The 24943-nt window shown below is 44.0% G+C and overlaps 1 long non-coding RNA gene across 2 annotated transcripts in view; it reads right to left on the reverse strand.

Annotated features, from left to right (window-relative positions):
- LOC132536811 (uncharacterized) overlaps positions 1 to 24453 on the reverse strand; it is a 164731-nt gene extending 140278 nt beyond the window's left edge. The window contains exons 1-3 of one of the 2 annotated variants that reach the window (XR_009548347.1): positions 24415 to 24453; positions 23810 to 23851; positions 23109 to 23173 (exon numbers count right to left, since the gene is read on the reverse strand). This is a non-coding gene — a long non-coding RNA (uncharacterized LOC132536811). Of the gene's footprint in view, positions 1 to 23108; positions 23174 to 23809; positions 23852 to 24414 lie in introns of those variants that run through there. The other variant, XR_009548346.1, reaches the window with a different exon arrangement.
- Between the last annotated feature and the right edge of the window lie 490 nt (positions 24454 to 24943).

The raw sequence follows: 24943 nt of genomic DNA on the forward strand, positions 1-24943 counted from the left end.
TCCAATAAATAAGTAAAGATAATAAAAACATAAGGAAGGACAAAACTGGCTGTCTCCTCCTCTGCTGTGCCCCGCTCACCCCGCGGCCACCTGCTTTCCGCAGCTGCTCGGCCCTGGCTCATGGCGGCGGACGGAGCCCGGCGCGGAGCCTCTGCAGAGCCCGACTGTCCGCCGCGCTTCTTCATTTTCTTCTCAGCCGCAGGGTCAGCTCTGGGCTCTGCGCATCCACTGCCCCAGCGGCTACTTTCCCCATTTTCCTGCACAGACCCGTGAGAGCTGAGAGGAGGGGGAGGGCGGGAAAGGGACAGACGGACAGACAGACAGCTGCTTGTGAAGCGACCCCCCTGCAGGTGGGGAGCCGGGGACTTGAACTGTTTTTTCTGAAACGTTTTTTGTTTGTTTTTTGACAAATAGTGAGAAACAAGAAGGAAGAAAGAGAGAGAGAGAGAGCTGCGTTGCCCCCCCTCGCCCCGCAGGTGGCAGCAGGGCTCGAACCCGGGTCTTCAGGTGCAGCAATGTGTGCGCTCCGCCCGGGGCTCCACCATCCAACTCTACGTGTGGAATTGTTTTCTTTCTTTCTTTCCTTCTCCTCCTGTTTTTTTCCTCATTAGAAATGAGAGACTGAAAGCGGCGCCAGCATCAAAGCCTCTGAGGACCTGGGTCGCAGACGGTGGAGCAGCGCACTATCCAAGGGAGCTATTTTCCTGGCCCGCGTGTGGGAATTCTCCTTCTATTTGAGGGAAGATCCGACAGCTTCCACCCACCCGCCACAACCCCAGGCAAGCGGCACCCCTGTCACCTGCGGCGGCGCCCTCCCGGCCTGCTCTGCATGGAGCAACGGCGGCGCCTCAGGAAACATGGGACAAGTGCCCCCCTCTGCGCATGCGCGGTGCCTCCTGTGGCCCCTCCCTGCTGGGCTCTGAGCGGCCTCCGGTCACGTGGGCAAGGTGGGCGGGTGGGGTGGCCACTCGTGTGGGGCTCTTTCCTGGTCTCCTGTGTACGTGCAAACAGCCCCGCCTCAACTTCTTTTATTTATAATAGTAGTGCTGGAGCTGAGGTCTCACGAAAGCGTCACTTCACCTCTCCAAACCGTGGTTTTGTTCAGGTAGAGAGAGAAGAGAGAAGACAACCCCGAGGCTCCCTGTGCAGCCATAGCAGCTCTCCTGGTGGGACCAGGGCTCCAGCCTGGATGAGTACCTGGCGAGACAGGTGCCCTTGAGCATTCTCTCCGGACCAGCCTACCCCTGTCCATTCCCTAGTTCTTTTTTAGATTTCTTAAGAAATTTCGTTTACTATATTTTAATGAGAGATAGAGATACAGACAGACCAGAGCACGGCTCAGCTCTGGTTAACAGTGGTGGAGTAATTGAACCTGGGATCTCAAAGCCTCTGGCTTAAAAGTCTTTAAAAGACTAGAGTGTATTAACTCAAACCCACCTCCCCAAAGAGTTCTAGCTTTTATTAAACTAAGGTTTACTTATGGGGCTTGGCAGTGGTGCACCACACATTACCATGCATGAGGACTGGAGATTCAAGCCCTGCATCCCCACCTGGAGGGTACTGGGGATAAGGAGAAGCTTCACAAGCTGTGGAGCAGTACTGTAAGTCTCTCTTGCTCTCTCCCTCTCACCCTGTCCCTATTTCTCTCTATAAATGTTTGTGTGTGTGTGTGTGTGTGTGTGTGTGTGTGTGTGTGTGTGTAGTTTTTTTAAAGGCTGCCGGGATCAGTGGATCCATCATGCAGGCACCAGGCTCCAGCAAAAAACCTAGTTTGTGGGTGGGGGAACTACTTCTGTCTCATATGAAATGAGTAAAATAAATCTTTTTTAAAAAGACTATTTTTGAGGGGGAGAAAGAGTACCGGAACGTGTCTCATCCCTCCTCTCTTAGACTATGGAAGCTATGCAAAAAATAGCAGGGAGTTAATAGTCTTTTTTAAATTTTCCCTTTTGTTGCTCTTCTTGTGTATTTTAATTGTTGTAGTAGTTATTATTGTTGTTATTGATGTCGTCGTTGTTAGATAGGAAACAGAGAACTGGAGAGAGATGAGGAAGACAGAGACGTTGAGAGAAAGATAGACACCTGCAGACCTGTTTCACAGCCTGTGAAGTGACTCCCCTGCAGGTGGGGAGCTGGGGACCCAACTTGGGATCCTTATGCGGGTCCTTGCACTGTGCACCATGTGTGCTTAACCCACTGCCCTACCGCCAGCCTCCCAATAGTAATGTTTTTTTTTAATATTTATTTTATTTATTCCCGTTTGTTGCCCTTGTTGTTTTATTGTTGTAGTTATTATTGTTGTCGTTGTTGGATAGGACAGAGAGAAATGGAGAGAGGAGGGGAAGACAGAGAGGAGGAGAGAAAGACAGACACCTGCAGACCTGCTTCACTGCCTGTGAAGCAACTCCCCTGCAGGTGGGGAGCCGGGGTTCGAACCGGGATCCTTATGCCGGTCCCTGTGCTTTGCGCCACCTGCGCTTAACCCGCTGTGCTACAGCCCGACTCCCAGTAATGTTTTTTATTAAAGTGATGACTGCTCTGGGAAAGTGTCCCTTTGACTACCACTTGCAAATTTAAGAGTCCTGACTGCCCTCTGCATGTGTACTTTAAATTCTCTTTTGAACTGGTTGTAACATTCTTCATGGTTCTCTCATGAACAAAGGCGTGAAGTAAACCCTTGGCATATGATGGTTCTCCACCATGTGAGGGTCTTGATGCAAAAATAATAACCTTCTGGGGCAAGGCAGTGGTGCACCTGGTTAAGTGCACACATTACAGTGTGCAAGGACCCTGGTTCAAGTCCCCAGTCTCCAGCAGCTAGGGGAAAGCTTCACAAATGGTGAAGCAGGGCTGCAGGTGTTTCTCTGTCTCTCTCCCTCTCTATCTCCCCCTCCACTCTCTATTTCTCTCTTTCTCTATACAATAATAAATAAATAAATAAATAAATAAATAAAAATAATAACCTTCTTTCACCACTTGCTGCAGCTCTGAGGCTGAAATAATCATTAAGGCAGGTTGCAGCTGGCAAGAGGGTCCGTCAGCTGGAAGCTATAGGCTTCCCACACCTTGGAACTCCCTTCAAAGAGCAGGGAAACATTTTGTCAGAACAGAGGAGGTAAAACTGAACTCCCAGCCTCCACACCTGCAGAAAGCCAGGAAGCCCTGACCCATGACACCCAGGTGCAAAACTAGTCAGAGTTACCAAGCACCCAATCTGAAAGTATGGGACGTATTGGGGAGCAAACGAGATAAAACCCTGTCCTGGAAAACTAAACAGAGGAGGAAGACTTGATTCAAAGGTATTTAAAGATAGAGCAAGAGAGAAGTGTGTACATGCAAGAACTGGGCCTCAAGAAAAGGAGGTGGCTCAGTGATAGAGCACAGGACTTGCCTGGGTAAAGTCCAGAGTTTGATCCTTAAATCTGTCGAACAACTGATTAATTATTTTTAAAGTCCAGGTGGTGGAGCACATGTTACAATTCACAAAGACCCAGGTTCAAGCCCCCAGTCCCCACCTGCAGAGGGGAAGTTGCATGAGCATTGAAGTAGGTGTGCAGGTATCTTCTGTCTCTCTCCTTCTCTGTCTCCCCACTACCTCCCCAATTTTCTTTTTTTTTCTCACCTGACTGCACCTGGCCCGGCAGCCGAACGCGGGGCCGCGATGACCGGGCCAGGTCCAGCCAGGTCCTCCTGCTGCAGCGCCCCTGCCCCGGGAGCCAGCGTCACCCATAGCGGCCTGGCTGGCGCGGCGCCGCCCCCACGCCCCACCCTGGCGCCTCCAGCCCTCTCACCTCGACCCGGCCCGACCTCCCCAATTTTCTTTGTCCTGTCAAAAAAATAAATGAAATCAAAACCCAAAAACGAAATCTTAAGAAAAAAGTACAAATAAGCCTTTAAAGCAGGAGGAGGAGAAGGAGAAGGAGAAAGGAACTGTGGGGCCCTGGACGTGGCACAGTGGCTAGTAAGGTGCTAGGCTCTGAATCGCCAGATCCCAGGCTCGGTCTCCACATTGCTTGTGAGAGGGTGATGCTCTGGCTCCCTCTGCCCCATCCCTCTCATTAATAAATAAATGTTTACAAAGAATGAAAGCAAGAACTGGGCCTGAGCTCACTTCTGCTGACAAAACAGAGGGTGGGGGATTTTTTTAAATTTCTTAATTAGGGGATTAATTTTTACATTCAACAGCACAAAACAATAAGGGGGGTTCAATTTGGGGCTAAAAGGAGGTCCTTAGTCATCTGTGCTTGCTCATGAGCTTTACCTAAAAGCAATGGGCCCATTCTTATATCTTTGAGACAGGAGGAAATTTCATATATCTTTGAGACAGTTTAGGGAAAGGGGCTCACTGCTGTAGGCTCCCTCCTTCCTGGGGAGACTGCAAGATAGGGTTGCTGTCTCTTCTGATGTTTACATTTAAAAGTGGTCCTTGCGTAAGATGTTTCCTGGGTTGTAAGCTGACAAGAGAATTTAATTCTGTAAATGCTTGTTTGTGTGTGTGTTTGTGTGTGTGTGTGTGTGTGCATGTGGCTGTGTGTGTGTGTGTGTGTGTGTGAGAGAGAGAGAGAGATACAGCAAAGCATCACTGTAGCCTTTGTGATGCTTGAGATCAAACTCGGGCGGACCCCATGCTTGAGAGTCAGCTCTCTATCCACTGAATCACATCCCTAGCCAAAAATAAAAAGAAATCTTTTAAAAAATAAAGAAAAGTGGGGTGACAGTAAAACACTTGCTGCAAAATACTTTCATGCCAGAAAATCTGAGGTTTTAGGCTTAATCCCCAGCACCATCATCAGACAGATTCCAAATTATATTCCTCCATGAGGATCATTTCTGGAACCATCCGTTCCACCCCGCTTCCATGGCTGCCAGTTCTTAGCAACATCGCCCCACCAGATATTCGTCAGGATGCGGCATCATCTAAGTTCATTTCCCACGTCTACGCTCGACCGGACCTGCCAATATACGCAGATATCTTTGCCCACCCTGTCCAACGCTTGACGTCTCATCACCCAATCTGGTCCCCTATGCCTATACTGAACTTCTCTGTTCCAGTCTCTTGGAAACAGAGTTGGCAGTCAGCTGAGGTAAAGAACAAACACCTCATCACAGACCCCTGCAAGCGTCAACCCGGCTTTGACCTAGCACATTATGATTGGGCCCTCCTCAATCGCTATCGAACAGGCCACGGCCGGTGCTCCGCTATGTTCCATTGCTGGGGGGCCAGAGATGACCCGAACTGCCCCTGCGGCTCCAGACAGACTATGACCCACATAGTCAATGACTGCCACCTCTCCAGATTCAAAGGAGGTCTCGAAACTTTACATCAGGCTCAACCTGACGCTGTTGACTGGCTACAGAAGAAGGGCAAACGCTAGAAGAAGAATCATCAGACAGAGCTGAGTAGTGCTCTGTTCTATATGTGTATATCATTCTGCATCTCTCTCATTAAAATAAATAAAATATCTTAGAAAGAAAGAGGAAAAAGAAAGTAGAATTCTGAAAGTAGAATTTCCCTTTTGTAGAACCGCCCTTGTTGTTTATCATTGTTATAATTGTTGTCAGTGCTGTTACTGTTGTTGTTGGATAGGACAGAGAAATCGAGAGAGTAGGGGAAGACAGGGGGAGAGAAAGACAGACACCTGCAGACCTGCTTAACTGCCTGTGATGCAACTCCCCTGCAGGTGGGGAGCCAGGGGCTCGATCCCGGATCCCTGCAGCAGGATCCTTGAGCTTCGTGCCATATGGCTTAACCTGCTGCACTACTGCACAGCCCCCTCTATTTTCAGTCTTTCTGTCCTGTGTTGCGGCCCACTTACAAATGCATCACAGCCAGATTATAAGCACACACTACAAGCAGTGCAGGGGCTAAAATCTGGACATTCCCCATCGGTGACTGTGGTGACTGCGAGGCCGACCTCAGCCTCTGTGGCCAACTTCAGAGTCCTTAACGGCCCCCAGCTGAGGCCAGACCTTCAGCTTTTGCACAGGACTGGCCTGCAGCTCCTGACATCACCTCGTGCTTCCTGGCTTCCGGCAGGTTCAAGGCTCCTGGGCTTCCTGAAATAAATCCCTTTAGAGAAAATCCTGTAGAATTTGCACTAAAATATCAGTATTCCTACTGTGCAGGAAGAACTCACTTGATAAAATGCAGGGCGCTGGGTGGAGCTGGGCCCTTCTGCTAGTGAGAGTGATGGAGGACAAAAGCCCTGACCCCTGGCCTGCTCCTTGGGTCCAGAGCAGAGTCCCCAATGCCCTGTGGGTCACACACCCGACTCTTGTTCATCCTCACCCTGTGACAACCTTTACCTCTATCCACAGCCCGGAGTGACTGCACCAGCAGGGCCTGGGACAGAAGTGCAGCCACAGCCAGGCCGGCACAGCGCTGGGAGGTGCGAGCCCAGAGAAGAGGCTGCAGACAGGTAGGCGGACATGGTTCTCCTGCCCGGAGAGCCCACCTGGCTCTGTCCAGTTTGCTGATGTGGCGGTGCTCCTTCACGCGCTTGATATGCATTCCCCTAGTACTCCGCCTGTGACCGACCAGACCAGTGAGGTCAGTGAACCTGCTGGAAGCCTGCAGTATCTGGTGTTTTCCCAGATGTGACCCCAGGAAGGCATGGCCTCAGTCTGCTGGGGGAGGAAGCCACTTGGTCAAGTGGCAGATGTTGTGGAAAGCAGAAAGCTTAGTCCTTGAGGAGAAAAGCTTCTGGCAGCGGATTCCTTTTTGGCGGCAGGAGCACTGAGCTGGATGGTTAAGGACTGAGGTGGATTTGGGCAGTTGGGCGAGAACTATCTTTGAGAGTCGCAGGCAGCAGATGCAGAGGCAGCACAGCATGAAACTGGAGGGTGTGAGAAGAAACAACTGACATCCCCAGGGAAGTGTGAAGGGGTTGGCTGAAAGGGGTTTGGGTGGGGTTGTCCTTGTTTCTGGGCAGTGGCTCAGCAGAAAGAGCCCATGGCTTGTCTTTGTGACACTGAACTTGGATGTGCCAGGTCTCGGCTTCTGTGCCAGCACTGCTTGTGTGAGAGTTGGGTGTTGTTTACTGGTGCCTTTCTCCTTAAGTATGTGTCGTCACTCTGGCTGACATTGCCCATTCACATAGTGATAGACTGAAACACCACTGCTGGGGCCGGATGGTGGCACATATGTTACAATGTGCAAGGACCCGGGGTCAAGCCACCAGGCCCCATGTGCAGGGGTGGGAGAGAAGCTTCACCAATGGTGAAGCAGTGCTGCAGGTGTCTCTCTGTCTCTCTCCCTCTGTATCTCCCCCTTTCAATTTCTGGCTATTTCTATCCAACAAATAAAGATGAAACAAAGGAAGAATGAGGGATCTGGGTGGTGGCGCAGCAGGTTAAGTGCACTACGGACGAAGCGCAAGGACTGGCATAAGGCTCCACGTTCTAGCGCCTGGCTCATCACCTGCAGGTGGTTCGCTTGACAGGTGGTGAATTCGGTCTTCAGTTGTCTTTCTTTCTCTTCCATCTCTGTCTCCCCCTCTTCTCTGGATCTTTCTCTGACTTTACCAACATCAACAATATCAATAACAATAAAGAGAGAGGGAAGAGAGAGGTAGAGAGAGGGAGAGAGGGAAAAAGGAAGGAAGGAATAAAGAAAGAGGAAGAAAGAGAGAGAGAGAGAGACCACTCTCTGAAACTTGCTCTGGCGCTGTGGTCCCTCACTATGGTACTAGAACCTGAATCTGGACCACGTGCATGGCAAGGTTCTTCTCCTGCCTGATTGACTACCTCTCCAGTCCTCTTTCTTCACTTTTTCATTTCATTTTATCTGATTCTTGTGTTTTTAAATTTTATGATTAGATTGCAAAATTACAGTGTATAGTTCCATCTCACTCACACCCACCACCAGAGTCCTGAATCCCAACCATTACACTACCCAAATATGACCACTAGAGTTCTCACAAGTCTTACACTTTGCTTGATTCTGTTTTGAAACCATCTGAGAGTTGTCTTTAATGCCTTTATTTATATCTAGAAACAAAATCATCTCCAGTTCTATCCATTTTGTCCTGAAACACACAATAGCATCTTTTTTATTGCTGAGTAGTATTCCACTGAATATATATACCATAACTTCTTTAGCCGGTCTTCTAATGAGGGGCATTTAGGCTGCTTCCACTCTTTGACTATTGTGAATAATGCAGCTATGAACATAAGAGTGTCTATGTCCCTTCACATTAGTGTTTGAGTGTACTTTGGATAAATGCCTGTATGGAGTTATGGCATATATATTCTGTGGAATATTACTGTGCATTCAGAAAAATATGATTACATACAAAACTTTTAGACAAGTTGTTCAATTTTCTTGAAATATGCCACTGAGTCTTGATAGGGATTGCAATGTAATTGTAGATTAGTTTTGGTAGAAAGACCATTTAATATTGTTTATTCTTCCAATCCAGGGACGAGGAATGTTCTTCAATTCTTGTGTTAAAAGACATTCTCTATTTCTTTTAACAGTGCCCAATAGTTTTCCTTTATGTGTTTGTGTGGTTTATTTTTTTTAACCTCCTTTGTGAGACCATCCCAAGGTATTTTATATTTTTGGTTTTGATTGTAAATGTACTCGAGTCTTTTATTTTACTCTCTTCTAACTTTTTTGTATACAGAAATGCCACAGACTTATGAGTATTGACTTTATATCCTGTTACTTTATGAAATTTATTAAATACTTCAGCAGTTTGTCCGTAGAGCCTTGAGGTTCTCCAGATATGTTATCAGTCATTAGCAAATAGTGATAGTTTAATTTTTCTTTCTAAATTGCATATATTTGATATCTCTTTCTTGTGTGGTTGCAGTGGTGAGGACCTCAGTGACTGTAATGAATAACAGCGGAGGTAGTGGACATCCTTGTTTGGTTTTCCCCACTGAGAATGATGTTAGCTGTGGGTTTGTCTTAATGGTGTTTACTAGGTTGTGATTTTTTCTTTTCCTTCTCTCTCTCTCTCTCTCTGTCTCTCCCTTTTTCTGGCATGATAGATTTTATTGATTGGCTTTCAGATACTGACCCATTCCTGTTTCTCAGGGATGAGTCCCGTTTTACCTGGTGAATTATTTTCTTGACATGTTAGACTCGTTTTCTGTATTTTTAAAAAAACAAATTGCAATTTCTTTTTCATTATTATTTTAATGTATTTATTTAAAAAATGGAAACACTTTTACAAACACTTGTATATTTATGGAATGGAGGAAATGATTCTCTAAGGAGTATAAAAATGAACTGCACCAGGAAAGGCAAAAACACCGAGTAACACATGAAATTCCTGCATTTCCTTTTAGGTTGCACATCACCTGTTTATTCTTAGTTGAAGCTTTTCTCCCTTGCTCAAGATCAACTGCAGCTGCCATAAGTAAACATGTTTTCTGTGAGATCATAACTACTTGGTCAGAAGGACAAAACTGGGACATCTATGAGAAATGGCCAGAATACTAATAAATAGTAATAATACTTCCAGATGAACTCAAAGAATAAGAATGAATTAGATAATTCAGCTGAAAAAGCATCTCACTAAGAATTCTATAGACTATAGCATTGATTATTGGTTTCAATTTTATGTTGTTTTCTCACTGATTTTAGCACCTCCCTAGAAATAAAAACACTTTATTTACCTGAAAAAAATACAAATTGATTGAAAAACCTAAATGATTCCTTTTCTCCATCATGTCAGTGCTTTAAAACATAATGTTAAACAGTACCTCTTTGAGGGCTTTTAACTATTTGTCTCTCATGTAGATTGTTGCTTCTTTTCTTCCTCACTTAATTCAAGTGCATGGTTTTTGTTAATTTTTGGTAATCTCTTTAACAATATGGGGTGTGTCATCTCTCTCCTGCCAGATCATCTCTTCCCTACATTCTGCACAAATCAGAGATTTAACTATCACCTTGTGACAGACAGTTCATGTAAAAATACCTGCAAATATATGCAGAGATATGATGACTTAATGAGTTAATGAGATGTCTTTGAGCCCTACATTCCTGTGATCATTCTTGGTGCCTAATTTTAATGAATATAAACAGTCATTTCTGTATTCTTATCTAACTCTTCAACTAAGTTTTCTAAAAAGAAATGCCACCCACTAGTAGATCTAAAATTAAATTTCAGATTGGTTATAAAAGTCAGTAATTCAAGAGGTAGATTATAGGGGAAGATCCTGAAGATGATATCATGGCTGGAAAAAGGACCAGAAAGCTGAATCAGGGAAGAGAGTAGCTCCCAAATGTGGGAAAGGTGTATAAATATTGATGACTGTAAGCCCCATAAAGTTGATCTGATTTGAGAATTTGAAACAACAAGGGCAGCAAAAGGGAAAATAATAAATAAAATTAAAAAAGAATTTGAAATCATCTTGTAAAAAAATTAACAAGTATATTATAAAAGAAAAAAAAATCGAGGACCAGGCGGCAGTGCAGTGGTTTAAGCACACATGGTGCAAATCTCAAAGACTGGCCTAAGAGTCCCAGTTGGAGACCCTTGCTCCCCACCTGCAGGGGGGTCACTTCACAAGAGGTAAAGCAGGACTGTAGGTGTCTCTCTCTCTTTCCCCATCTCTGTCTTCCTGTCCTCTTTCAAATTCTCTCTGTCCTATCCAACAACGACAACAGTGTTAATAACAACAATGATTAGCAACAAAAGGGAAAATAGCCTCCAGGAGCAGTGGATTATAGTGCAGGCACTGAGCCCCAGCAATAACCCCAGAGGTTTAAAAAATCAACATTTTTCATGTGAAATCATAGGAGACTGAAAAAAAAGATATAACTCTTACCTCCCCAAAGCCCTGCTGCCTCACTAGGGAAAGACAGAAACAGGTTGGGGGTATAGACTTAACCTGTCCATGACCATGTCCAGTGGAGAAGGAATTACAGAAGTCACAACTCTACTTTCTGCACCCCATAAAATCTTTGGTCCGGGGGCTGGGTGTTAGGGCAGCGGGTTAAGCGCACATGGCACAAAGCTCCAGGATTGGAGTAAGGATCCCAGTTCGAGCCCCCAGTTCCGCAACTGCTGAGTGGGCACTTCATAAGTGGTGAAGCAGGTATGCAGGTATCTGTCTTTATCTCCCCACCTCTGTCTTCCCATCCTGTCTGGATTTCTCTCTGTCTTATCCAACAACAATAGCAATGGCAGCAATAACCACAGCAGTAACAACAAAGACAAAAGAATGGAAAATAATGACCTCCAGGAGCAGTGGATTTGTCGTGTAGGCACCAAGCCCCAGCTGTAACCCTGGAGAAAAAAAAAAAAGGAATCTTTGGCCCATTCACCCAGAGGGATAAAAATTAGGGAACCTTCCAGTGGAGAGGAGGGTATAGGGAACTCTGGTGACTGGAATTGTATGGGATTGTACTTCTCTTATCCCACAATCTTCTTTTTTAAAAATTTTTTTTATTTAAGAAAGGATTAATTAACAAAACCATAGGGTAGGAGGGGTACACCACCCAATCTCCATATCCCACCCCCTCCCCTGATAGCTTTCCCATTCTCTATCCCTCTGGGAGCATGGACCCAGAGTCATTGAGGGTTGCAGAAGGTAGAAGGTCTGGCTTCTGTAATTTCTTCCCTGCTGAACATGGGCGTTGACTGGTTGGTCCATGCTCCCAGTCTGCCTCTCTCTTTCCCTAGTAGGTGTGTCTCTGGGGAAGCTGAGCTCCAGGACACATTGGTGGGGTCTTCAATCCAGGGAAGCCTGGCTAGCATCCTGATGGCATCTGGAACCTGGTGATTGAAAAGAGAGTTAACATACAAAGCCAAACAAATTGTTGAGCAATCATGGACCCAAAACTTGGAATAGTGGAGAGGAAGTGTTAGGGAGGTACTTACTGGAAACTCTAGTGTACTTCTGCTTTCAGGTATATATTTTGCTGTATTTTATGGATACGTGTGAACATAAGCTCTCTCTCACAGAAACTGGTGTATATCTAGGTTATGGGACTTTGTTAGAAAGTGAACCACCTGAGATGAAATTAGAGTGTACTATAAAAGGAAAGGTCTCACCCGAGTAATGAAGCTGAAGGGTTGTCATTCCACACGTGAAGTCTCTGGACACAGTCTGAGATGAAGCATGTTGAGGTGGCAATCGTTGCGTTGGTTAGGTTGTGGTCGGCGGATGCAATATTATTTGATATGGATTGGGAGAGGCATACGGGAAAGTGGGCCCTATCCAAGGGTTCTAGGACTGGGGGAAGTAGGGGCTCTATAGTGGAGATGAAAGGTTCCTGCTGTCTTAGGGTTCAAAAAGATAATCGATAGTTAATGTTATCATCACATTATTTGGTAATTGGGTTAACTTTGAAAAGTCCTTTTGTTAAGGTTTGCTGTACAGTACCCAGTATCTTGTATATAGCTGTGCTATTGGATGCTTCTAATCTACTTGGTATAGGCTTTTGAGAGAGTATGCGTATCAAATACACAGCCTATATATTAAAAAGATTCAGTTTGTGTTTTGAAAAACTTTGAGACATACAATTCATTTTCCCCCTCTCATATTAATTAACTAGTGATTTATATGTCTACATTTTGCTAGGAGTGTACATAAACACCATTCCCTCCACCAAAAGACAGTGACCCATCCCTCCCACCCACTCCACCCCCCACTGGCCCAGGAAGCTGCATGTCTACCCCTCACCACAGGGCTTTTACTTTGGTGCCCTACTTACAATTTTATCAGGTCCTGCTTTTAGTTTCCCTTTCAGATCTTCTTCCTCAACTTCTGTTGATGAGTGGGATCATCCCATACTCATCTTTATCTTTCTGACTTAGCTCACTTAACATAATTCCTTCTAGCTCTGTCCAAGATGGGTCAGAGAAGGTGGGTTCATTGCCACAATCTTCTTAATCATTATTGAATCACTAATTTAAAGAAAGCAAGAGAAAAAAATCTATAAAAACAAAGAAGCACACTATCTGCTTGGTGCCTTCTTAGTAACTTTCTGAGGCTCTACATCCAGTCTGTAGTATATTTAGAAAAGTTTAGCCTAGCTAGCTTAACACAAATACTAAAGAAAGCATGTTCTCTATAAACTTGGTGAGGGAGGAACATTGATTGTTTTTTTCTATTTTTATTAGTGATTTAATAATGAGTTTGTTCTGTTGTTATTGTTGAGTCATATGATTTGTTTATTATCATTTGTTATCCGTCTTTTGTCAGTTGTGTGACATCCAGGTATCTTCTCCCAAATTCTGGGTGTGTGTGTGTGTGTGTGTTTATTTTAGAAGAAGCTGTTAAATTCGTAGAAGCTGATATATTTGATGTAGTCCCAGTAATTTAACCTTGTATTAGTTTTGCTTACTCATAGCAATGAGTCTCCAAATAGAGCCTGATGTTAAATTGTGGATGTTTTTCACCAATGTTTTCTCTATATTTTTTATTCTCAGTTCCAATAACCAGATCTCTGACCCATTTTGAGTTAATTTGGCATAGGGTGTTAATTGCTGGTGCAGTTTCATTTTTCTCCAATAGACTACCCAGCCTCAGCTATTGAACAGGACTTCTTTCCCCCCACTGAAAAGGTTTTAGTCCTTTATTATGTACGCACATGTGGGTTTATTTTCCCTTGCTTTTTATTGTTATAGTTATTATTGTTGTTGTTATTGATGTCATCATTGTTAGACAGGACAGAGAGAAATGGAGAGAGGAGGGGAAGACAGAGAGAGGGAGTGAAAGATAGACACCTGCAGACCTGCTTCACCACCTGTGAAGTGACCCCCCATGCAGCCTCTCTCCATTTCTCTGTCCTATCCAATGAGAACAATGATATCAACAACAGTAACTTCAACAATAAAAATAATAATAATAATCCCAGGCATTAGTAAGCTCTAAAAGACATGAGCCTATGATTCAGAAATGTGAAATTTGGTATGTATGGAACAGGTTTCCAAAAATTCTGACATCGTAAGGAAAGAGATGCTTGCTAAAAGGCATGTACAAGAAAGACTGAGAACACAACCAAATTTACACTGAAGTTCATAAAATTTAAGCAGAGACACACATGACCTCGGCTGATTCCAGAAGTGCCCAGGTGAGGCCTCAGCAAGGGGCTAATGTGAGCCTTGAACAAAAAATAGAGGTCATATAAGTACAGAATTATAGGATAAATTTTATTATATCAATAAACAGAAAAATACAACAAATGACTATATACCAATAGATGACACTATTAATGGGATAACGGGGCCTGTAAAGGGCCAGAGCAGTGTTGGTGACTGGCGCGTTGTGGGTGGCCCTGTCCCCAGAGCCCATCAGAAACTCAGTGTCAGGCTCCGGGGCAGTCTGGGTCAATACAGGTGGCCGTGCCGGAGCCCTGTGCTGATGAATGAACATGGAGCACTGCCTGGTGCTTTCCACGTCACGGAAGGCAGTGCTGTCCTCACTCCTCTGCTCCACAGCCACCGACAGACTCTTGTTCTTGTCTCTGTCAATAGAGCTGCCCAGGGTCCAGGTAGAGTCACCCCCAGTGCAGAGACCTATGAACATAGCAGTGGGTTTTATCAATGGACAGAGGAGGAGCCTCAGGGAGCAGAGCAGAGGCAGTGAGAGGATGAATGACTTGGAGAACCAAGGGGCTGAGGGTCCACTTCCTCACTGAAACCATTGTAGAGGGAGAGATGGGGGAGCAAACCCAGTCTTAAGTCTAGGAGACACGATCCCGGCATATTAGCAGGAAAATGTTTAATGAGGAGTTGAGGTATGTGACCTTATGTTTTACTGAGCTTAATATTTGTAACTGGAATCCAGATAAATTCAATATGGAGTCTCAGCAGAGAGAACGCCTTGAGGAAGAATGCCACATCTCCTTACACTCACTCTACACCCAGAGAGTCCTCTGAGGCTGAGCACAGGCAGCAGCAGAGAAACAGAGTCCTGTGTCACCCTGTCAGGCCTGGTCCTTCTGTGCTGGGCATTATTTAGAGGAAGAGTTCATGTTCACTCAGTGACCAAACAAGAGAGATGCTCTATCCATGGGGGCTGAGTGGGATGACTAAACAGGCTAGCTTATTAAAATGATCTGTCTTCAGTGTTTAGGCAAGATTTGTTTTATGAATACCTCAGGGTTGATGGGGTATGAATACAACCTTGAAAGTGTAAGTCAGTTCTTCTGGATTCGCATTATCATATTAAAATATTTTAATCAGGAGTCCGGCTGTACGCAGCGGGTTAAGCGCAGGTGGCGCAAAGCACAAGGAGTGCATAAGGATCCCGGTTTGAACCCCGGCTCCCCACCTGCATGGGAGTCACTTCACAGGCAGTCAAGCAGGTCTGCAGGTGTCTATCTTTCTCTCCTCCTCTCTGTCTTCCCCTCCTCTCTCCATTTCTCTCTGTCCTATGCAACAACAACAACAACAATAATAATAACTACAACAATAAAACAACAAGGGCAACAAAAGGGAATAAATAAATAAATACAAAAAATTTAAAAAATAAAAATATTTTAATCCATTCTATTCTGATCCAAATAAATGCCAGCTAGGCCTTTTCTTATAAGGCACAAAGATTGGTGGGAGAGTTTTAGCATTATATTGGGGAAGGGGGAGGGACTGGCTAGAAGGACCATTTTAAAGACACCTGATAACACATAGACTTTCAGTCTAGTTTCTTGCTCATCTGGGCCTGAAGATGACTTGGGAAATGAGACTGCTCTGGGGGTGGAATTGAGAGTTTCACTGTAACAGGAACCACAAGGCTTCTCCAATACAAGCTCAGAATAGAGTCCAGTCCATCCCTGCAACTCTGAGCTGCACTGCTGCTCCACCTCTACCAGAGTCAGTGGAGATGTGCATGATTTCTGGGGGCTTCTAGGTCCCTGCCAATCCTGCCCTCCCTCCCATGGGATTGGTTTTCAGTGTCATGAGCTTGTTTCAGGAAGGAAGATCTGACCTGGCTCAAGGCATACACAGGCACCCAGGGGGTCCCCTCTCCCCTGCTCGTCTTCACATGCGAGGCTGGGGGACTCCTGTGCTTCCTGTGGAAGCTCCTCAGTGGCCGGCATTTGGCCCACTTCATGCTCCTGCTGATGTTTGCCACCTAGATGGAGAGAAGCTTCAGTCTAGGTCCAGGCTGACCATGAAGAGACTCACCTCACTGTAAGTGTGACACACGGGCCTTCTCCTGGACCTTCTGTGCAAAGAAGGCTGTGTCTCTGTGTCTCTGAACCTGACAGGAGACCCTGCCCTCGCATGTGCCCAAGAAAAGAGTTGACAAAATAAAGAGGAAGATGCTCTTATACATTCCTGTGCCTGGAATGCCATGAATTCCTCATGAGGAAGAGCGCTACAGAGCAAATCTGCCACAGAGAAAGAAGTAGAGAAGCAAGGACTGTCACTGGAGCCTGTTACAGAGCAGTGAGCTGGTCACTGTCTATTGAATGCATGCAGGCCTATTGCCTGTGCTTTTCCCTTTCAGAAGGTATTGAAGCGAAGCCAGAAACCATTTACTTTGAATCTTTGCAGTTAATGTCTCCCGCCAGTCAGCCTCTTCTCAGATTGCCCTGACACTCACCTGCAGGGGGCTCTGTGGTTTCTTCCAGACTGGAATTCACATCCTGGAAGAGAAGGAAGGCAGGGTCACAACAAGCCTTTGGAGTGAACAGTGGAAGAACACATTTCCCAGCAGCTCTGTTTCCCCAGAGAGAGAGCCCTGTGTCCAGGATCAAAGCTACTTCACCCCTGGGGCTGACTGTGGTTTAGCATCTACACTGTTGATTTGAGTGAATCCTTGGGTTTTCAGTGCATGTTCAGAAGTGTGTTGACAAGCATATATGGAGTTCTTCTTGCTTGCTCTCTAGTCTCAGGATATACACACAGGTAACTCCTAGTTGATTAATTTGTAATTAAAAATATCAACTATCTAATCAAATGGTTTGAACGAAAAAAAACACACATTTCCCCCTACTTGAGAAGCATTGCCTAGTGTATGAAGAAGCAGGAAAGTGTCATCAGTGTTGCAGAATGAAGGCCAACCCTGACATGATGCAGAAGCTCAAATTATGTGAAAGAAGGAATTAAAAAAAAAGGAAAGCAGGCTAGGAGGTGGTGCAGATGGTTGGGCACACACCTTACCAAGTGCAAGAACCCAGGGCTGAACCCTCACTCCCTACCTGTAGTGCGGAGGATTCCTAAGAGGTGAAGCAGGTCTGCAGGTGTCTATCGCTCTTGAGGTGGGGGGAGGTGGGTTATGGCACAACAGGTTAAGCGTACATAGTACAAAGTGCAAGGATCTACATAAGGATCCTGGTTTAAGCCCCTGCTCCTGATCTGTATGGGGGTCACTTCACAAGTGGTGAAGCAGGTCTGTAGTGTCTCTTTCTCTTTCCTCTATCTTCCCCTCCTCTCTCAATTTCTCTCTTTCCTATCAAAAAAAATTGAATAAATAGCCATAGGAGCAGTGGATTTGTAGTGCAGCAAGAGCCCCAGCAATAACCCTGGATGGAGGGAGGGAAGGAGGGGGGGGGGAGAGAGAGAGAGAGAGAGAGAAAGAGAGAGGAGAAAAAGAAAGGAAAGGAGACTTCCGGATCAGAGCTATGAGCAGCAGCATATCGCTTTCTCTCCTCTCCTTCCCTCTCCCAGATCTACTAGGAATACCAAATTAGACCACCCGGGACTGAACAAGACAGGACTAAAATGACCACAGGAACCCACTACATCACTGGTGAGTACAAACACGTGTGGCTGGTGACAGAGAGGAGAGAGGAGCGAAAGGAGAAATGAAGTGACTGCTAACAGTCCAGAAGTTTATCAGTTGAGACACCACCTCCAGTCTGCTCCACGAACAAGGGGACAGCTGAAGGGAGGAGAGGACTCCCCAGAAACTCACCAAGTGCAACTCTGAGTCTCCATTACTACTGTTCTCAGCATCTGGAGAAGCGACAGGGAGGGACACCAGGGGACAGAGATCTAACCAGGAAACTCAGAAGAAGACCTATACCTCCATGGCATAGCTGAGGGGCTGTGAAAATCTCTTTGCATAACCACTGGATTATCTCTGCCACACCCTGCTTTATCTCTTGGTCAGGAGTCAGTGATTAAGCTAAGAAGCCTATTGATATTTTAAAAGCCCTAAGGCTCCCATAGCCTACAGGGAAGAAAAAAAAAGAGGCTTTTAAACCACTGAGCTCCAACTCAGGGATTAAAAAACTATTGAAACAACTGGTAACTTCCACCACTGTGAACCCTTTAATTAACTTACTTAGACACAGGTCAATCCAGGCAATAATGATCAGTAATTTGAAAAGTACTGATAAAGGGAACTCATAACATAATATATAAAATGGTTAAAACAACAAGAAGAAATACTCGAGAATCGAACCAGGACAAGAGTCCAGCTAAATGTCCTCCAGAGGGTGAAGCACAAAATAATGAGTTCAAAATCCAAACATTAGCTAAGGAAATAATAACAGGAGTGAGTAAAGAATTTGAAAAAATTGTAATCAGAAATACAGGAACAACAAATGGGACTATGGAAGAAAATACTAATTATCTCATGGTTATTAAAGAGCTGAAAGCTGAAATCGCTGAGTTAAGAACGCAACTAGCTGAACAAGCTAAAACAGTATCAGAACAGGGCAACAAAATAGATGAACTCCAGAAAACAGTAGATGGCAGAGAGAATAGAACCAATAAGGCTGAAGACAGAATTAGCAAGATTGAGGATGAATTAGAGACAACTAACAAAGAAGTAAGAGATCTCAAAAAGAGATAAATAGATGCTGAAAACAATAACAGAGTCCTATGGCATGACTTCAAAAGAAACAATATATGCATTATTGGCATACCAGAGGAAGAAAAAGCAGGAGAGGAAGAAAGCATTTTCCAGGCCATAATAGTTGAAAACTTCTCTAGTCTAGACAACATCAAAGACATAAAGATTCAAGAAGCCCAGAGGGTCCCAAACAGAATTAACCCAGACCTAAAGACACCAAGACATATTATACTTAGAATGGAAAGGAATAAGGATAAAGAAAGGATCCTGAAGGCTGCAAGAGAAATACAAAGAGTCACCTACAAAGGAAAACCCATAAGATTAGCAGCAGACTTCTCCATACAAACACTACAGGCCAGAAGAGAATGGCAAGATATCTATCGAGTGCTCAATGAGAAAGGCTTTCAGCCAAGAATACTATATTCTGCTAGACTGTCATTCAGACTAGATGGAAGCACCAAAACCTTCTCAGACAAGCAACAGTTGAAGGAAGCAACCATCACCAAGCCTGCCCTGAAAGAAGTTCTGAAAGGTCTCCTATAAACAATCAGACCACCACAAATAGGACATATATCAAAACACTCTAAAACTCTACAAGAATGGCATTAAAATATCTTCAATATTTGATATCAATAAATGTCAATGGCCTGAATTCACCTATTAAAAGACACAGAGTAGGAAGATGGATCAGAAAACATAACCCAACAATATGCTGTCTACAGGAAACCCACCAAACTCAACAAGACAAACACAGACTTAAAGTGAAAGGATGGAAAACTATCATACAAGCCAATGGCCCAGAAAAAAGCGCAGGAACAGCTATACTCATATCTGACACGATAGACTTTAAAATAGATAAGATTAAAAAAGATAGGAATGGACACTACTTAATGCTCAGAGGATCAGTCAATCAAGAGGACTGAACAATTATTAACATCTATGCACCCAATGAGAAGCCATCTAAATACATCAAACTTCTACTGAAAGAGCTACAGCAATATATTAACAGCAACACAATCATATTAGGGGACTTCAACACCCCATTCTCTCAACTTCACAGATCATCCAGGCAGAAAATTAATAAAGACGTAAGGGAGCTAAATGAAGAGATAGATAAACTAGAACTATTGGACATTTGAAGAGTCATTCATCCCAAGAAACTGGAATACACATTTTACTCAAATCCACATGGGTCATTGTCAAGGATAGGCCATACATTAGGCCACAAAGACAGCATCAGCCAATTCAAGAGCATTGAAATCATCCCAAGCATCTTCTCAGACCACAGTGGAATTAAACTAACACTTAACAATGAACAGAAGATTAGTAAGAGTCCCAAAATGTGGAAGCTCAACAGTACACTTCTTAACAACTTCTGGGTCAAAGAGGAAATCAAGGAAGAAATCAAAATGTTTCGAGAGTTCAATGAAAATAAAGACACAAGCTATCAAAATATTTGGGACACAGCTAAAGCAGTCCTAAGAGGGAAGTTCCTAGCTATACAAGCACACATTAGGAAACAAGAAAAAGCACAATTAAACAGCCTGATTTCACATCTTAAAGACCTAGAAGAAGAAGAACAAAGGAACCCTAAAGCAACCAGAAGGACATAAATCACTAAAGTTAGGGCAGAAATAAATAACATTGAGAATAAGAAAACCATACAAAAGATCAACAAAAGTAAATGTTGGCTCTTTAAAAGAGTGAACAAAATCGACAAACCTTTAGCCAGACTCACAAAACAAAAAAGGGAGAAGACCCAAGTAAATCGGATAGTAAATGAAAGAGGAGATATCACAGCAGACACTGCAGAAATTCAACATGTCATGCGAGACTTCTATGAACAACTATATGCCACCAAGCTAGAGAACCTGGAAGAAATGGATGATTTCCTAGATACCTACCAACTTCCAAAACTAAGTAAAGAGGAAGTGCAAACACTAAGTTAGAAGAAATTGAAATCCAGAAATCAATTCCTTTTCCTATAGCAACAAAAACAATAAAATATCTAGGAGTAAATCTACCCAAAGAAGTGAAAGACTTGTATACTGAAAATTATGAGTCACTACTCAAAGTAATTGAAAAAGACACAAAGAAGTGGAAAGATATTCCATGTTCATGGGTTAGAAGAATTAACATCATCAAAATGAATATATTACCCAGAGCCATCTACAAATTTAATGCTATCCCTATCAAGATCCCAAGCACATTTTTAGGAGAATAGAAAAAAATGCTACAAATGTTTATCTGGAACCAGAAAAGACCTAGAATTGCCAAAACAATCTTGAGAAAAAAGAACAGAACCGGAGTCACCACACATCCAGATTTCAAACTGTATTATAGGGCCATTGTCATCAAAACTGCTTGGTACTGGAACATGAATAGACACACTGGACAGTGAAATAGAATTGAGAGCCCAGAAACGAGGCCCCACACCTATGGACATCTAATCTTTGACAAAGGTGCCCAGACTATTAAATGGGGAAAGCAGAGTCTCTTCAACAAATGGTGTTGGAAACAATGGGTTGAAACATGCAGAAGAATGAAACTGAATCATTGTATTTCACCAAATACAAAAGTAAATTCCAAGTGGATCAAGGACTTGGAGGTTAGACCACAAACTATCAGATACTTAGAGGAAAATATTGGCAGAACTCTTTTCTGCATAAATTTTAAAGACATTTTCAATGAAATGAATCCAATTACACAGAAGACTAAGGCAAGTATAAACCTATGGGACTACATCAAATTAAAAAGCTTCTTCACAGCAAAAGAAACCACTACCCAAACCAAGAGATGCCTCACAGAATGAGAGATCTTTACATGCCATACATCAGATAAGAGTTTAATAACCAGCATATATAAAGAGCTTGCCAGACTCAACAACAAGTCAACAAATAACCCCATCCAAAAATGGGGGGAGGACTTGGACAGAATATTCACCACAGAAGAGATCCAAAAGGCCGAGAAGCACATGGAAAAATGCTCCAAGTCTCTGATTGTCAGAGAAATGCAAATCAAGACAACAATGAGGTATCACTTCACTCCTGTGAGAATGTCATACATCAGAAAAGGTAACAGTAGCAAATGCTGGAGAGGGTGTGGGGTCAAAGGAACCCTCCTACACTGCTGGTGGGAATGTCAATTGGTCCAACCTTTATGGAGAACAGTCTGGAGAACTCTCCGAAGGCTAGAAATGGACCTACCCTGCTACCCAACACATCCATCCAAAAAGATCTGTGTACACATATGTTCTTGGCAGCACAATTTGTAATAGCCAAAACCTGGAAGCAACCCAGGTGTCCAACAACAGATGAGTGGCTGAGCAAATTGTGGTCTATATACACAATGGAATACTACTCAGCTGTAAAAAATGGTGACTTCACCGTTTTCAGCTGATCTTGGATGGACCTTGAAAAATTCATGTTATGGGAAATAAGTCAGAAGCAGAAGGATGAATATGGGATGATCTCACTCTCAGGCAGAAGTTGAAAAAACAAGATCAGAAACGAAAACACAAGTAGAACCAGAAATGTAATTGGCATATCGCACCAAAGTAAAAGACTCTGGGGTGGGTGGGTGGGGATAATACAGGTCCATGAAGGATGATAAATGACATAGTGGGGGTTGTATTGTTAAATGGGAAACTGGAGAATGTTATGCATGTACAAACTATTTTATTTACTGTGGAATGTAAAACACTCATTCCCCAATAAAGAAATAAATTACTAAAAAAAAGAAAGAAAGAAAGAAAGGAAAGGAAAGGATAATTGAGGTCTGTATTTTCTCTTGACTTGAAATGGCCATCCCTGAATTGGGTTTGGTCTACTGCACCAAAGTAAAGGACTGGGGCGAGTGGTCTTTCAGGTCCTGGTGCATGATGGGGGAGGAGGAGCTGGGCTGGGGGTGAGAGTGTTTTGCAGAAAACTGAGAAAATATACATATGTGCCAACAACTGTTTACTGTTTACTGTAAACCAGTAATACCCGCTTGAATAAAAAGTAAACAAAAATCCTTTCCAGGGAGAAATTATCTACAGAAAACAATGCAAACCACTTTGTATATGCAAGAGCTAATTGGAAAAAGAAATCCATGCTAATAGAAAAGCTGCCTCGTGAAAATTATTTGGTGCAAGAGACATCAAGGATGGATATTAGGGGAAATCTGAAAAAAAAAGGTAACTTTTCAGATGCAGTGTTCTTTCCAAGTTTGTCATGTGACCACCAAGGATTGTTGCATATAGTCCCAGCTTCCTTTTCTGTGTATACACAGACCTGTGTGTCTGTAGAAAAATACACTTTTCTGTCTGGTACATTCTGGATTCTTCCCTCATATCTAGACCTCTTTCTGTCCAAGGCAGGAGCTTGGAGTGTAAGTTCTAGTCTTAGAATTACTTACAGTGATGTCTTCCACCTGCTTTCGGGAGGTGTTCTGGATGCCCAGAATCTCATTCTGAATGTTGCTAATCAAGTCCACAGTGACCCAAAACAGAAGAATATCTGTTAGATTATTTTCAAGTCAACTTACATTTTGACTAGTCACTTCAGTCTTTTTCACTACATTTTCAAGATATCAACATACTCAGCAAGATCTAATGAAGAGATATGCAAATGTATTTCTGGAAAATGAGAGCAATCCTAGAAAACATATCTATGTTGTCAGCTCTCTGACATCAGGCCTGCAGATCCCGTCCTCACAGCTTTCCTGCCTGGAGTCCAGGCCAGAACCTCCCTGGGCTGTGGGGCTGGCAGGTGCATTTGCTTTGAGAACCACCCCGCAGAGAAACCTGCCCTTAAGTCAGGGAAGCTGAATACATGGTCAGGGTGATGTTAGCTCCCATCACAGCGTGGAGAGAAGGGGGAAGAGAGGGAGGGGCCCTGACTGCTAGGACTTCTGCATTCTGAGAACTTGAAGATTTGAAATACCATTCCTGGGAGGTGTCACAAAGGAAAAAGGATGCAAGCATGAGATCCTAGTTCAATCCCTGGAAGCACGTGTACCAGAGTGATGTCTGGTTCTTTCTCTCTCTTCCCCATCTTTCCAATTAATAAAATAAAGTCTTAGAAAAAGATTTGAAATACCTGAACTAAGGACATACCTATAAAGCTGTGTGTACCATTGCTCCATTTTCGTAACTGAACTGAAATCCAAGAGAAGGGGAGAAAAGAAGATAAAATGCACAAAATTCACACAAACATATTGTGAGTACTTCCCCCCACCAATAAAAAGTTAACAAAAAGGAAAATAAAGGTATCCCTTCCAGGGGTAAATTATCTACAGGAAACAAAAAAATCTTCATCATGTAAACATCAACATCAGGTTGTTATTGGAGGGACTGTGTGAGTCAGGAGGCCTGTCCTGCTCACTGGGTGGTGAGAGGCCCAGCTCTCTGACAGATAGTTTACTGAGTTGGCAAAGAAATCTTCTAGATGGAGAGGAAATTGGCTTGGGGGTCAGGTGGTGGTGCCAGTGGTTAACTGCACATGTTACCATGCATAAGGACCCAGGTTCAAGCCCCTGGTCCCCACCTGCAGAGGGCTTAGAATGTGTGCATGTGTTTGCTTGAATCAGAGCCATTGGGAGACAATTGAGAGCACACAGCTGTCCTTGTGGGGGTCAGAGCACGTGTGGCTAATAGACCCCCAGATGGAGCTATGCTCCCCCCAAGAGTCATGAGGAGACAGGGTCAGGCTGCAGTCTTACCAAAAAGAGACCACGAAGATGCGGTCTTTCCAGCCCAAGACCAGTGATGTTCGGGCTTTCTTTCCTTTCCTCTTGTTGAATGTCACTGACATGTCCCGCAGGGTCAACGTGTACGTTATTCTGCAGTCACTCTTCAACCTGGAGAGGGAACAGAGCACAGAGCAGTCAGCTGGCATCTCCAGCATTCTGGGAGCAGCTGGGTTTCTCCTCGGGAGATGGTGGGTGTGTTTCTTTGGCTCCTTCCCCTCTGAGCTGAGCCTTGAGAGCACAGCAGAGGGAGGGCTGGGGCCTGAGTGCTGTGTGCTGACTGGAGCCCGGCCCAGGATATCCCTGAACACTCCTTACCTGTGGGAGGAAAGCAGCCGTTTTCCTGAACATTGTAGAACAATTAGATAACCCCCCTATATTTATGAGCTCGCTAAGAAACCTTTCACTCATTTAGCATCTTTCCTGTTGCTTACTTGTTAGTCATAATGATCCATGATCATATTTCCCTTATTAATTGTATGGAAATTGCAATGAGATTATT

The sequence above is a fragment of the Erinaceus europaeus genome, chromosome 2 (assembly GCF_950295315.1).
Source record: "Erinaceus europaeus chromosome 2, mEriEur2.1, whole genome shotgun sequence".
Taxonomy (NCBI): domain Eukaryota; kingdom Metazoa; phylum Chordata; class Mammalia; order Eulipotyphla; family Erinaceidae; genus Erinaceus; species Erinaceus europaeus.